Here is a 14,098-nt window from a genome sequence, read left to right as displayed (position 1 = left end):
CTATGCTCACGCACCTGCGGAGAGAGCAGAGGAGGAGGCCAAATTCGGCATAGTGCTTCATACATGTCGCGCGCTGTCGGCGTGGTTTACACCATTCCACTCTCATGTGGTAAGATATAGTCAATGAGCTACTCAGGGAACATGCGCAAAAAGTAAACAAAAATGTAGATAGAGCAGCGCACCTTGGTGCGTATATAAACTCTTGCAACAATTGTGAGGCACAACTTGACGGAACGTCGATTTTAGGCAAAAGCAAGAATGAGCATGCGCGGCTTACCATAGAGGCCTCCCACATAAAAAGGCAAGGCGATAATTGCATCAGTGAGATATCTTTGTCCCTGCACCCATCTGAATTTGACTTCCTACGTTTGCTTATGTGATAATTTGGCAGATCTCTGTAATGTAATCTGAGTGCCTGCACGGTTGTGTGGTCTAGGGTTTATATTGCATCGACGACGGAGAAATAAAGTTGTTAGCCTCGATGTGTCGTATGTTCCTTTTGTGGTCCGTCTTAGGTGTTTGTGCTGTAAGTTTAAGTTGCTTGACTAAGCCATTCTACATTAACAGTGGCTTGTATAATGAGGCTGATCAGTGGTATTTTGCATGGACTAGCACACAAATATGATAAATGTCAAAGTACTAAATTAAGAAATTGGGACTCAACACACAAACAAGCTACATAATTTAGTGTAGTTATTGGGCTGTATTTCCGAGCAGGCTATTAAATATAAACCGTATTTACAAACCAGAACCCACCTGCTGATTATGAGACGTGCCGTAGCGAGTAACCCCGGATTAATTTGGACAACCTGGGGTTCTTTAACATGCACCTAAACCTAAGTACACAGGTGCTTTTGCATTTCACTCCCACTGAAATGCAGTTTTGTTTACGACTAGATTTGCGAAAGTTCTGAACAGGATTCCCCCGATATTTTTACAGTGGGCACTCTTTAAATGGAGCCTCAAGGGGCCGGGGAAATTGGTTCCATTTACCAGGCATTCTATTTAGTGCGATACATTGCAGAGAGCCAACCGACCATCAGGATGGTGTCCTGTTTAAGCGGCAGTTTCGCTTAAGCGATTTTCGTTTATGAAGGTTCCACTGCAGTCCTTAATAGTGGATGAGTTGTGTTCTGCATGGACACTTTAGCATGGCTACCATGTTTAGTTGAATATTGTGCAAGCAGCGACATTTCACTGTACCCAGTGCAATATATAAAGCCAGCATTGTAACATGCTGCAAATGCAGCCACGAACAAGTAACTCCCCTATCATACCCAATAACAGCATCTTTAGACGAGATTAGTACTGCTTTCTCATGTTTAAGTGCCTTGTTTTCAGAAATCAAATCCTCCTGATCACATTGGTTTCCAATTGTGTCATTCCCCGTGCTGAGGTCATTTGAGATTGTATTTAATTGCACTTCAGATAGCATATTGGTCTTATTTAAAAAGCACATGGCATCACAGTCACCACCTAGATATAGAATTTGAGCTGCAACGCAGTAGCAGACATTCTGAGGTAGATGCCTAACTATTCTTTTGAATTGGGATGCATACTCAAAACACTGCTATGCAATTGCAGACAGGGCTGGTAGTGTAGCAACCAGGACAGATTTAACGGACATACAGGAGCAAAATTGTGTGAGCTTTGAATAAATATTCTCTCTGAGGAACCATGCTGTCCAGTTATAAAATGGGGATCGAAATAAAGTAGTTGGATAGCAAACCTGCATTTCATTAAGTAAATAAAATACTGTTCATGCTACCTTCCAGGGTGCACACTACATTCTCTTTCTTTGAATGTGAATTTGTTACCTTGCCATGGGTTGCCAAATGTATGGGTGTATTGTTGGTCGAGGGTGGATATAGGTCTCAGGCTAGAGGAAATATTTCGACAAGGAGACTTGCCAGGTTGAACAACGAGTGTCTCAGGCTGGAGCCATTTGGTTCCCTTGCAATGATGTTGGCTCCAGCTTGAGACTTTTTTTGTTGGACAACTGTTGACAATTAATGTTGCCATCTTTTCATTTACCCTCGTCTTATTCAACCCATTGCTCCACGCAGGAGCTGCAGTTTCTTTAAGAATAAAAATATTAATGAGCTCAAAGGCTTTGTGCATGGCTGCGTCCCCAAGTGCAAAAATTCGTTTTCAATGAATGACAGAGTTGGTACCTTTCTTGAGCATTCAATAAGAAGAACCAAAATTAAGCTAACAGACTGGTTATGACGACAAGTAAACATGAATTGATGTGGAGTGCCATTTCTTCATTTCACACCAGGCTTGGGGCCAGCCGGACTTCTTCCTAAAATTGAGAAAATTTTTCTAATTAATTACATATTAAGAGTAATCTCTTCATAACCTAAAAATTTTAAAAAATGGTTATTTGGTTATTCATATTTAGTTAGGAACAGCGCGAAGAACACTGACGAAGTAAGGGCGTATACAGTAATGACACATAGTGCTGGTTGACTACAGATTTAATATTAGAACAGACAAACAGTTAAGTACTTTGGAATGCTTCCTAAAAGCCATAAAAAACCAAAGCAGGAAGCAGTTGTACGAAATAATGTATGTGCATGAAAAATGCACTTGATCATCGGTTTGCAGATATGTGTGCCATTTACTTGTCAGTTAACAATATGTGTTACACTGAAACATTTCTCCTACAATTTGGCAATTCTGTGGGCACTGATTATTGCTTGGGTCAGTTGGTTGCTGTTGTTACTGCTATTAGTGTATGGTGAAGTGTAATGTAAATGGGGAAGTGCTACTGACAACTACGAACATTGGCAAATTTTGCTGCACCAGGATAATGCACGCATTGTCCTGCTGCAGCAAAACTTTCCAGTAAACTTTCACAGTTCTCTGTAGTACTTTCCCATCTGTCTCGCCTCACACTGTTTCATCTATAGCGCTTCACCATACTATAATATGCGCCACCAACTGACAGAAAATTCTACCCTTCTGAAGTTCCTACTGCTACTTCGCACTCGTCACATTCAGGCTGCCAGCCGTACTAAGCCCAATGTAGTATAACTGCATGGACTGGCAGCTCCTGTCATGGATTTACTCTGGTGTAATGGCACCACAGAAGCAAACGAAGACAAAGACATGCAGGACACAAGTGCTTAACCTCAACTCTGGCTTTAATAAGAAAACAGACATATACAACACGTAGTGACACGAAGTGACGTTATTAATTCAAAAACAAATTCTTCGTGCAATTTAATTGAGAATGACTGATGCATTTGTCCTTTTCACGCTAATCTGCCAAAGCTTAATTATCTTATGTACATTTGCTCATAATTTCTGGCAACGAGTTTCGAAGAACACTGGAACGAACCACTCTATTTTGCAGTGTATCACAATGTGCGGATGAGAGTTGTTGCACACAAACGTCATTAGCCTCAATCTCAAATTATTACAATGCGTGTCTATGCAATGCAAGCATGACTGGATAGGAATGGCAGACTGTACATAACCTCCGTTGCGCAGTGCAACGCTTGCAAATTGTGCTGCACGCAACAAACAAATTAGTTTGTTTTCCTGGCTTCAGTCTTTTTTTCTCATCACAGCAAATCTCTCTTCACATGTTTCATACAAAAAAAAAAATGTTTGCCCGTAGGGACCAGCTACACAATTACTCACGAAAATCCCAAATGCATACCAAACAACTGCAACCACTTCTTTACTTCATCATCTCATTCATTATATTCCCTAGTCATGCCTGATTTAGTTGCGCAAATCCTTTTTCTCAGGCCCTTGTTAGGAGAGTTTTGTGCTGCAACAAAAGGCAGAAGCCAAAAAAAGGAAGAGGTTGGTTGTGGCTTGAAGCACAATATGCATCTAGTGAGCTAGGCCGCAAGCGTTGCGTAGTCTGCTGCCATCACAAGGCCGTGCCTACATTGGACAGATGGGATGCTCTATTAATGTGAAATCAGGGAGATTGAGGCAGTATGAGTCATCTGTGTGAAACAACCCTCCCTCACACAATGGTAAATGCTGCAAAGAATGTGACCGCGGTCCTGTGTTCCACAAAACTTGCGTTGTAGCGAGATATTATGACCTGACAACATGCAACGTAATTGTGGTTTGCAACATTTAAAAAGAATGATAAATGTATGAGTGATCCATTAGTTGCACTGCATAAAGAATTTCTTTTAACAGATACCATCACATAATGTCTCCACCTGTTATTAAATATTGCGTTGCCTTATTTTAAAGCTTGAAGCGAGATCCGGCGCTTGTGTCATGCGTACATATCTTTCTTCGTTTACTTTTTGTGGTGCCAATACACCAGAATTTGTATAACCAAATGGCCACACTGCTTTTGTCACGTTATAGTGATGCTTGCAAAGCCTCGCAAACAGCAGCCTATTTGCTCAAAACGTGCTTTTGTACATATGCTTTTCCAAAAAGAAAAGCTGCGAAAAGGTAACAGAATCAACAGCAGTAGGTTAAATCCACTGCAATGCTTTACTTTTCTGCCTTTATTATTCGTTACACCTAAGTGGATCAGCCAGAGTGTGAATGTTACAGCAATGCACCAAATAAGTTGTTGAAATTATGCAAAAATGTTAACGCAACTAAGCATAGATTTATGTGCAATAATAGACACCACTCAGTTTCTTTCCTTCTGACACAAACGTAGTATATCTTATTTTTTTGGCATGAAGAAAAGCATATGTAGACCAAGCAATATTTGAATGAGAGCCTTCACGATTAAGCACCACTATGTGACCATTAGGGTACATACACTGTAAATAGTACAGATGATGTCCCGAATATCACAAGTGCAACATGTTAGCGAAAGCAGCAACCATTAACCCCGAAACTAACCAAATCCCACAAAAAAATGGCTGTGGCTTAGCTAAGGTTAAACCCAGGATGCGAAGCATACTAGCCTTTATTTTAGTTGTTGAACCACTGTTTAGCCTGGTGAACTGCTGTTGCTTGGCTATATTTGGTTTGGCTAGACGAAGAAACAACTCATGCAGGCAAGCGCACGAGCTGAGACCCGGCTATGTAGCTACGCGGCCGCAAGCGAGCGCACGAGTTGAGCCTCCGCTTTTGCAGCTGTTATGACGTCATATGGTAGCTACGCGGCCACGCGCGGCGCAGCAAGGAAGAGCATGGTTGTGCGGCTAGTATGCTTCGCATAATAAAAAAGAGATGTATGTGTCAGTGCAGCACCTGTATTCTGAAGTTACAGGAAAGTGGCATGCTTGTTAACAAACCTACAACCAAGGCACATTTGTATGTGGCCAACCCCTGCCTCTTTATATGCTTTCGTGCCTTTGACAAGGTGTTACTAGATATTTATTTGCTTGTCTGTTGCAACACATCAATTATCAGGTCCGTGCACAGTGCACCATGCCATTTATCTATGTGGACTCACTTTGAGTCCTTAGCACTGCTCTCGCCTGTTCAGAACTAACAATCGCAAAAAGACTCGTTCTACTTAAATCTACATGCCTGAACATGTGGGTTCTGCAGTTGAAATAAGGTAATTATAAGTAAAACGAATGACATGTTCTGATGAACTTTGTTTTCATAATCTAATTGCTTATTTGGACACATAACCAGTCAGATCATTCGCACTAACACAAGAAAACAAATTCAACACACTGGTTTATACTGGTCGGTGCTCTTTTGACTTTAGTACACACTGAACCAACGACAGGCAGTGAGAAATACCGACAACCACTAACTTCCAGATGTCATTATTGGTCACATGTGCACATGATATAGCTACAAAAACCCAAAGGAAAGTAAACAAAGAAAAAACTACATTTTAACAGAAAAAGAACAAGCCAAAACAAATTTCTTCTGGTAGCTAAGTCACAATCAAGGTGCAAATGCCAGCTATAGTTCGGCAAGCACACATTTAGTTATTTTGCTCAGTCGCTCAATATCACAATTTCTTGTTTGACAGCAACACTGACGGGACATCTGTGCATATCTTTATTGCAAATGCCATTTTTGCTTGCCCCCAAATCCTTTTGTGGTTATTCATTTAGTACCTGCTTCGCCTGTACTGGCGTTGCAGGGGGATATACATTATGTGTAATGTAACTTACAGTCAAATCAAGCAAACAAAGCAGGGAGGGAATTATCTTTGAAAACTATGCAATCATTTGCAGGCGGAAAAACATTGCAGTCCCTTTGGTCCAAGGAAAAAACAATGTGAGGCATCACCACTAAGGAAATTAATAAACCTGTTTAGTGTAATCTCTTCCTTGTGAGGTATGATGATAGCCTGATATGAATTTCCCTATCTCTACATGTTTGGAACAGTACATGCTAAGAAATAACTTTAACTGAAGAGATTTCCTAGTCTTTTCAATCCTGCCATTGCAGCTTACCCTTACTCTCAGTAATACAAAGCCATTTAGTACGACTTCAAATTTTGAATTTGAGAGTCAGCGAATAAAGATATGGTTTTACGGTGTGTCACATAGGTAGTATGAAGCAAACCCAGCCTTGCTTTTTTGTCCACTCTGTCCTCTTTGATACTGTCACACGCAGTGGGACGACACTATCATGAAAAGTGCTGGCAGTGGAGGTGAATGCTATGTCTGTCTCTCATTTCAATGCATCTCTGAAACTACAGATTATGCAACCCCCAGTACTAAACACGTGGGAAGACTGTGCACACAATACCACGCCATATCAGCACATCTAGTCTTTCCACACGCAGCAGATCACCTCTAGAACAGGGTGTGCAGGCTGCAGATGTGCTCAGCTGCGCTAGAAATGAAGACACACATGGACTGGGCCCCTCTGAGGGCCCCCTTAAAAGCTCAGTTTGTCATATTTTGTTTCTGCAATAGGCTAGTGCAAAGAGTGAATTTGCTTCATTCCTGAATAACGGGAAAATCAGACATCCACCCATTCGTAGCAATTGCTACAAAGGAAACTCATACAGATTCCTCGAAAGAAAAGCCTCATAGTTGAAGAAAAATTCGTCCTGGTCCGGGACTCGAACCCGGGACCACCGCCTTTCCGGGGCAGCCGCTCTACCATCTGAGCTAACCAGGCGGCTAGCAGATGGCAGGGCGAAGTCGAATTTGTCGACAACACAAAGCAAAGGCAAGAGTTTCATGTAGTAGTTCTGCGGAAACCCGCAAGGTGGAGAGAAGTAATGAATAAAGGGAAAATCAGACATCCACCCGTTCGTAGCAATTGCTACAAAGGAAACCCATACGGATTCCTCGAAAGAAAGGCCTCATAGTTGAAGAAAAATCTGCCCTGGTCCGGGACTCGAACCCGGGACCACCGTTTTTCCGGGGCAGCCGCTCTACCATCTGAGCTAACCAGGCGGCTAGCAGATGGCAGGGCGAAGTCGAATTTGTCAACAACACAAAGCAAAGGCAAGAGTTTGACGTAGTAGTTCTGCGGAAACCCACAAGGTGGAGAGACGTAATGAATAAAGGGAAAATCCTGGTTAGCTCAGATGGTAGACCGGCTGCCCCGGAAAGGCGGTGGTCCCGAGTTCGAGTCCGGGACCAGGACGAATTTTTCTTCAACTATGAGGCCTTTCTTTCGAGGAATCCGTATGGGTTTCCTTTGTAGCAATTGCTACGAACGGGTGGATGTCTGATTTTCCCTGTGCTTCAAATGTGCTTCATCCAAAGTATGTTATCGCGACCATGCTGTTCTGTCGCACCTAGGCTCCCTGCGCTTGAGTGGAAGTTGTATTTTCTTCTATACGTTTGTTCAGGCTGTCATTAAACAGTTGGTAGTTTGGCACTTCACTGTCTTCCTTTCTTCTATCCCTTTTCAAGAAATGTATTTTGCGCCACAAAGTATACCTAGGAAATCTAAGCACCAACTTGCCCAAGAAGTCCTTTTGGAACATCTACACAGGGTGTTTTGACTAATGTCATACCAAGTGAGCACACTACAAACCTTGCGTGCATCGTTTTCATGACTCTTTCGATGACCATATTTCGTTTTCAGTGACTTTATCAACTAAGTATCTAGCGGCAGCTTGAACATAGGCACTCATGAGAACTCGCACCAGGCTTGGTCGAATATGTCCAGCACTGCATCACTGAGTAGTGAACCATGCTGTAAGAGTTGGCAACTAAATTGCCACCTTGAGATTGAAACTTTTCAACCTTACAATCAAGGCTTCAATTGCCCAGCCAGCAAGCTGCAGCAAATGTGTGAACTATAGTCATCTGATGTCACATTCTATTATGTCATAGCAATAGCAGCTGATCTCTCTAGTGGTGGCCCTCAAGGCCAACAGGCATCCCTTTCTGTGCACGTGCTTGTGTAGGACTAGGCAGATGGTGCCAGTTTGTTCTTCAGCATTAACACTATGTTCACGCTGTATCGGGAACACATTTTCTTACTCAGTGCAATAGCCCTTGAACCTACATAATTGCCACCAAGAGTCCTTTGTCCACCAACCTTTCCTTTGCCATGTCATTTGCTTCTGCCTTGATGTCATGGAGCAACTTCAGCTAGCTGAAGCATTGATGTTGTTTGAGTACCCACACAGCCTTGCAGTTTTCCAACCTGAACGTTGCTTCATTAAAAGCTGACATGATTTGGTATCAGCAGACAGATCAGAGTTAAAAAACACTCATAAACTTCTTTCAAAGTCATTCTAACCTCGTCAATAATCCCGGGCCTTTTGATGTGTTATTCAGCATTGTCCAAAGCAAGTTGGCTCTTAAAAATCAAATAACAACTTTGTGAGGGCAGCTACTGGGCTACCTGTCTCTTCAGCGAGCCTGAAATGTCTCCCAGCCATCAAAGCAAGAGCGCAAAAAAACGACAATGAAAAGTGTGGCAGACAAAATGTTCATGTGAATCCATATGTTTATCAACTGTTACACCAACTGAAAAAGATAGTGGCTTCCCAGTACAGTCTTGATGTACGTAGTTGTTTCGGTCACGAACAAACAGCCAGTTGCCCAGTCCTGCACAAGCACAGTGTAACGATGCTTATGGATTAAAATTTGTTGTGTGTGCATGTGGTGCAGTGTACCACATTTCATTTTCCTGAGGCTGCAGTACACTGGGAAGACTGGTTGCTACTTCAATAGGAAGCCCTTACAGTATTGCAGCCCTTTGTTCAGATCTTGCTGCAGATTGTATCATATGCGAATGCAAACTGCTTTGCAGGACACGTCAGTTCAGTTCAAGCAATTAGACCGAGTAACCCAAGAAATACTTCATGCCACCAAAACGTTTTAATACAGTCCCTAGTTTAGTACAGGTTTTCGCCTGATGTTTTGGCTTCTACGGTATAATGCTGTGTATAAGGCTTGCTAGGTACTAGTGGTTTGATGTGCACACTCTCTTGTGTTGCTATAATTACAACTTGTAACAAAGATTTTCCTTCCTCACAAACGTTTGGACACAGTGCCTGTGAGTTCATCTTTTAACCTGTTTTTCATTGGATCTGTGCATTTACATGGAACGTAAACTACAAAATATCAGTACTGAGAATCGCAAAAGAACACACCTGCGTAACGATTCTGCCGAGATCGTTGGAGTGGTCAGTCACAGGATGCAACACCGGTAGAAAGGCATCCTGAGGTAAAGCAAAATAACAATCGTTGTAAGATGCGGATCAAAAATTTTATTCTGTGATGCTTTTGGCATGTATACTAATTACTACATTTGTATGTCAAATAGTTTTGCATAATAGCTGAGCAAGGTTAACGTCTCGCCCTGTGACTGTCAGCCAGTGCTACTCATGGCAATGGTGACAAATATGGCACATCCTTTCAAATGGAACTTTTGTGCATTACATGAATTGAACTTAGGTTCACATAATACATGACACCTGTGGTTAGAAGGATGTGTTGCATGCCACACCAACGCCACAAGTGGCACTGCCTAACACTTCCAGGGCCAGACTTAGTACATAAACAATACAAATGTGCAACAAAGTGAACAGGTGGATAGCTGCTGCTATAACTCAAAGATTGCATGCATCATGCAGATGTGAATGCAGCTCCCATCAGGATAGAGTTGTCCTTTGGTGCACTTCATTTCACTTCCTCTTTTGTCTTCATTGCATGCTGGTGCCATATGGTAATAATGAACAAAAATTAAGCACCTCAGTTCCCATTCTTGTTTTGCTACATGCTGTAAAGTCATCCAAATGCGCTTAAGACTCTTAAGGATGTACTTTAGCCATTTTGTCTTGACAATATTGGTACCGAGCATAATGCATCATGCAAGAAACTTGCATATACCGGGCACCGCTATAGACACTGCGACCTCTGCAGTTTCTCCACAATCTGGCATAATGTGCTCAAGCTGCCTGTAAACACTGGAGGGTGTCTATGATACATTAAGAAGCTCAGCAAACATGAGAAGGGCCTAAAATGAAGGTCAGAGAAGCAAAGCAAATTTTTAACCATTCCTCTCTATGTTGCTATGAATGTGAAGGTGCCAGCAAATGATGTATTTGAACTGTGTTTTTAATGGTGCAATACTAGAGAGCACATTTTTGCAATAATAATGTGACAGAGAAGAATGACAGAAACTAACTTAATGAATATTTTTCTAAACTTGCACGAGGGTTTCGTCATTATGCTGATGCACACACCTGCATATCTCTACTGTGAAGTCTTGTTTCGGTTTCCTATTTTATTTTCACATAGTAATTTACATCATACACTTGTCCTGAAATACATCACGTTAGGCTCCTTCAGTATTTTTTTTTCTTACTGGAATACACATGCCTATACAGGGCACACACTCAAATACATGCAAAGCTGCCACGGGACTGGCCATTTGAGGTCGACATGTTTGTACAGCGCAAAAGACGAGGACTGAAGGAAGAACACAACACAGGTGCTGTCACACACACACTCAAGGCGCTCTGCGGGATTCTCAGGCTTTTTTCATGCTCCTACAAACACGTTATGTAGCACATATTGAGCCACAGAAAGCTGTACTGGAAAATGTTCACGTTGCACTACAATTTTATAATTGAGACTTTTTATCTAATTATAATATCTGAGTTGATTATTTGATTAAGAATAATTAGGTAATTAGGCAAAATGCAGAAAATCTAAGTATTTCCAAGAGACAGGAAACAACATTACCTAGGTTCTGTGCAGCTAGGTGGCATATGCATATTTTTTAAAGTTTTCTAAAGTTACGTGGGATAATCTGCATACGTCCCATGGAACAGGTGTCACACCAATCACTCTAAGTGATGCCGCTAAACTAGCCATTGCACTTAAAACATATAGGGTAATAAAAGTAAACTCTAGGTAAGAGCATACCAAGACCTCTATTGCTGAAAAGGGAAACTGATGGGAGGCGACTGATCTCCGGTTATGAAGCTGCTTCATCCTCACAGCTGGCAACGAAACGGCCGCAACCACAGTCCTGAAATAAAAGAGAAAAAGTTGACATTACAATGATCACATAGAACACGAAAAAGCTGGTCGCCAGTTTATCTTGGAGAGCATCTGCTGCTACATTAGGTTTTGTATATTGGTCAGCTTATTGCTAAACTAAGCTTGCCAAAATTTTATACCTTAATGGCTTTGCTCTTTACAAACTAAAACCTTTGCCTAACTCATACACTTATGCACTACTTAAGCTATGAGATGTTTACTGATCCCTTACAATGAATGGCTTCTAAGACAAATTATTTCACACAAAAGGATGCATAACTTATGAGTGTTACTGACATTGAATACCAAGGCATTACCTTTTTATAATAGACGATGGCAGACTTCAAGCACATTGTTCTCACAGATACAGGTTGCTCGGTCTGCCTTTCTTTTTTCACCAGCAGTAGAAATTTTGTTGTTAATATTAGTGCAATATAGGATGATGCTATGATGTGTGATATGATCCTGAGTTGAAAAGCGCCACTTTTTTGTGTGAATTTGGCACCTAGAATTCAAAACTCAATATCTGTGCCCAATACCCAACGGCACAGCAGCAAAGTAATTAAACATTAAACAAGTCCAGGTATCCAATGCACAGCGCCAGCTGTTGAATAACAACACTGCACTAGCATCGACTGTATAGATGTAGCGTAGTATGTGCACGGCAGGCGTAGTGGCGGCCTCCAGCAAAGAACACAGCCATGGAGCGACGCGCCCGTATGAGCCATCGCCGGCAATTCTATCGCGTAAATTGATATATCTCGTCACGGCACAGGCGTCGTTTTCTGGCCGCCGAGGCGCCGGCGCCACTGGTACTCACCTGCTCCGGCCGCCGAGGTTCAAGTGACGGCGTATCCAGTAATCTGAATCAAAGAAGGACACTGTTACCGCCAAGCAGTACGCTAACTATAAACTATAAAGCGTTTCTTATACTCTGACCGGCAGTTCATGCGGCGTTGACCCGTAGTGCCGTTGGAAGCTCACCACACGCTTTTAATACCACAAACGCGCCGCCGACATTTCACGCCCGTAGATCAAAGTCGACGGGCGCAGGCTCTACATGCTACACGCCGCAGTCGCACACTCCCTGCACAATCAGCGGCGTGGGCGCGAAGAGACACAGACGATAGCACGGAGCGTACTGGCAAATCTGCACAATGCGCGCTTAGTGAGCGACCTACTGCACACAATCGCACGAGCTAGGGGACTGGCGCCGCGTACGCGCCAGCTAGCAGATACCGCGCACAAAGAAGCGCCGCCGTTTCTCGCTCAAATGATCGCTGTACAAACACTCACACACGCGCACCGCAGTAAACCCTTAACGAGCCGCCGCATTTTCAGGCGGCGGTTAGGCAGCGAAGCTTAGCTCACCTTGCACTGCACATAACTATTATGGTAGTGGCTTGCGCTTCGGGGAGCATGTCGAATGTTCACATCCACCCTATTAAAGACGCGGCACAGTCCCTCATCATGTAAAATTCTAATGTTTAAGTACACTCGCTTGACCCTAAACACTCAAGTCACCTCGATTACGACAAAGCTCGAAGAAACACAGAGATCGTGCAAGATGGTTCTAGACGGCCAACTGTCGCGCCATGTTGTGTCATATCAGCGCGTCTCTTCACTTAGAACATATGCACACTCATAGAACGTGTAATAATCGTTCGAAGTCACTTACCGTGGAGTCTTGGGGGTTCAATGCTGTGAGAAACAACAACCACGGTAGAAGAATGCGCCGCCGCTGACAATGGCTGCCCCTTTGCGGCTTTCAACGTACGCGCGCGCGCTCCGAAGGCTTGTGCTCCTCCGCGCGTAGTTCCGACCGTTCCGACACACAGCGCCAAGGCGCGGCTACTCCGAACAGAAAAACAGCGCCGACACACATTGCGCGGGATATTTCGAATGTGACTGCAGAAATAATCCTACTGAAATTGTCGCTGCGGCTGCCTGCCTTGTTGGTCACGGCTGAGTTATTCTTTTCTATATTTGGCTTGTCTCAGATATGGGTGTGTTTCAACACTCCCACTTTCCCGTACGCCACCGTTATTCCTTGAAAACCCCCATTTTACAACCGCAATGGCCCTTCAAATGGGGCCGGGGGTATAATAATGGTTCTAGCTTATTTTACTTCTTCTCGTGGGAGTACTCATTTTAGGCTAGAGGGGGAAAATGGCATATCAACTGTTAAAACGCCCATATGGGCTCATTTGTGTTTACAGTGCAGCACTGTATTACGCGATACAGTTGGCCACTACAGTTGCATGGATCTTCGTCTGCGGCGTAGCGTAGACACCGCGGCAGCCATGGCGGGCCACGCAGAGGACAACCGCGTGCTCTTATTGGTCTCTGCAGGTGGCATGGCTCTAGGTAGTGTACTTCTCCATGCACGTCACAAGCCCACCCGAACTCCAACATCTGATTGGAACAGGAATCTGCTTTTCGCGTTTTATAGCTTCGAGATGTGTCACCATCATGGTCAAAATTATGGTGATGCTCAGTACGTCCGATGTAACGCGAATTCAGCGCGTGCAATGACCATGAGAAATAGTCTACGTTGTGTCAGGCAGAGCATAACGCCTGAGTCGCCACAAGTTTAATTATAGTGTACTAGAATGGAGTAGTATGTTGTCCGTGCTGCAGAATAATGAAAGAACCATGAAGGCATCCATTGCTTAAATCACGGATATGGCATGGCCGGTGTTTCCAGCGTGCAA

At 43.2% G+C, this 14,098-nt stretch overlaps 1 long non-coding RNA gene across 1 annotated transcript; it reads right to left on the bottom strand.

Annotated features, from left to right (window-relative positions):
* Window positions 1–1,227: 1,227 nt before the first annotated feature.
* On the bottom strand, window positions 1,228–13,368 carry LOC139059039 (uncharacterized). The gene is made up of 5 exons (XR_011513828.1): window positions 13,063–13,368; window positions 12,205–12,247; window positions 11,268–11,373; window positions 9,488–9,556; window positions 1,228–2,305 (listed from the first exon to the last, which is right to left on the bottom strand). It is a non-coding gene; the product is annotated as an uncharacterized lncRNA (long non-coding RNA).
* Between the last annotated feature and the right edge of the window lie 730 nt (window positions 13,369–14,098).

This window comes from Dermacentor albipictus, chromosome 4 (genome assembly GCF_038994185.2).
Source record: "Dermacentor albipictus isolate Rhodes 1998 colony chromosome 4, USDA_Dalb.pri_finalv2, whole genome shotgun sequence".
NCBI classification, from domain to species: Eukaryota; Metazoa; Arthropoda; class Arachnida; order Ixodida; family Ixodidae; genus Dermacentor; species Dermacentor albipictus.
This window is presented reverse-complemented; position numbering and strand designations above follow the sequence as displayed.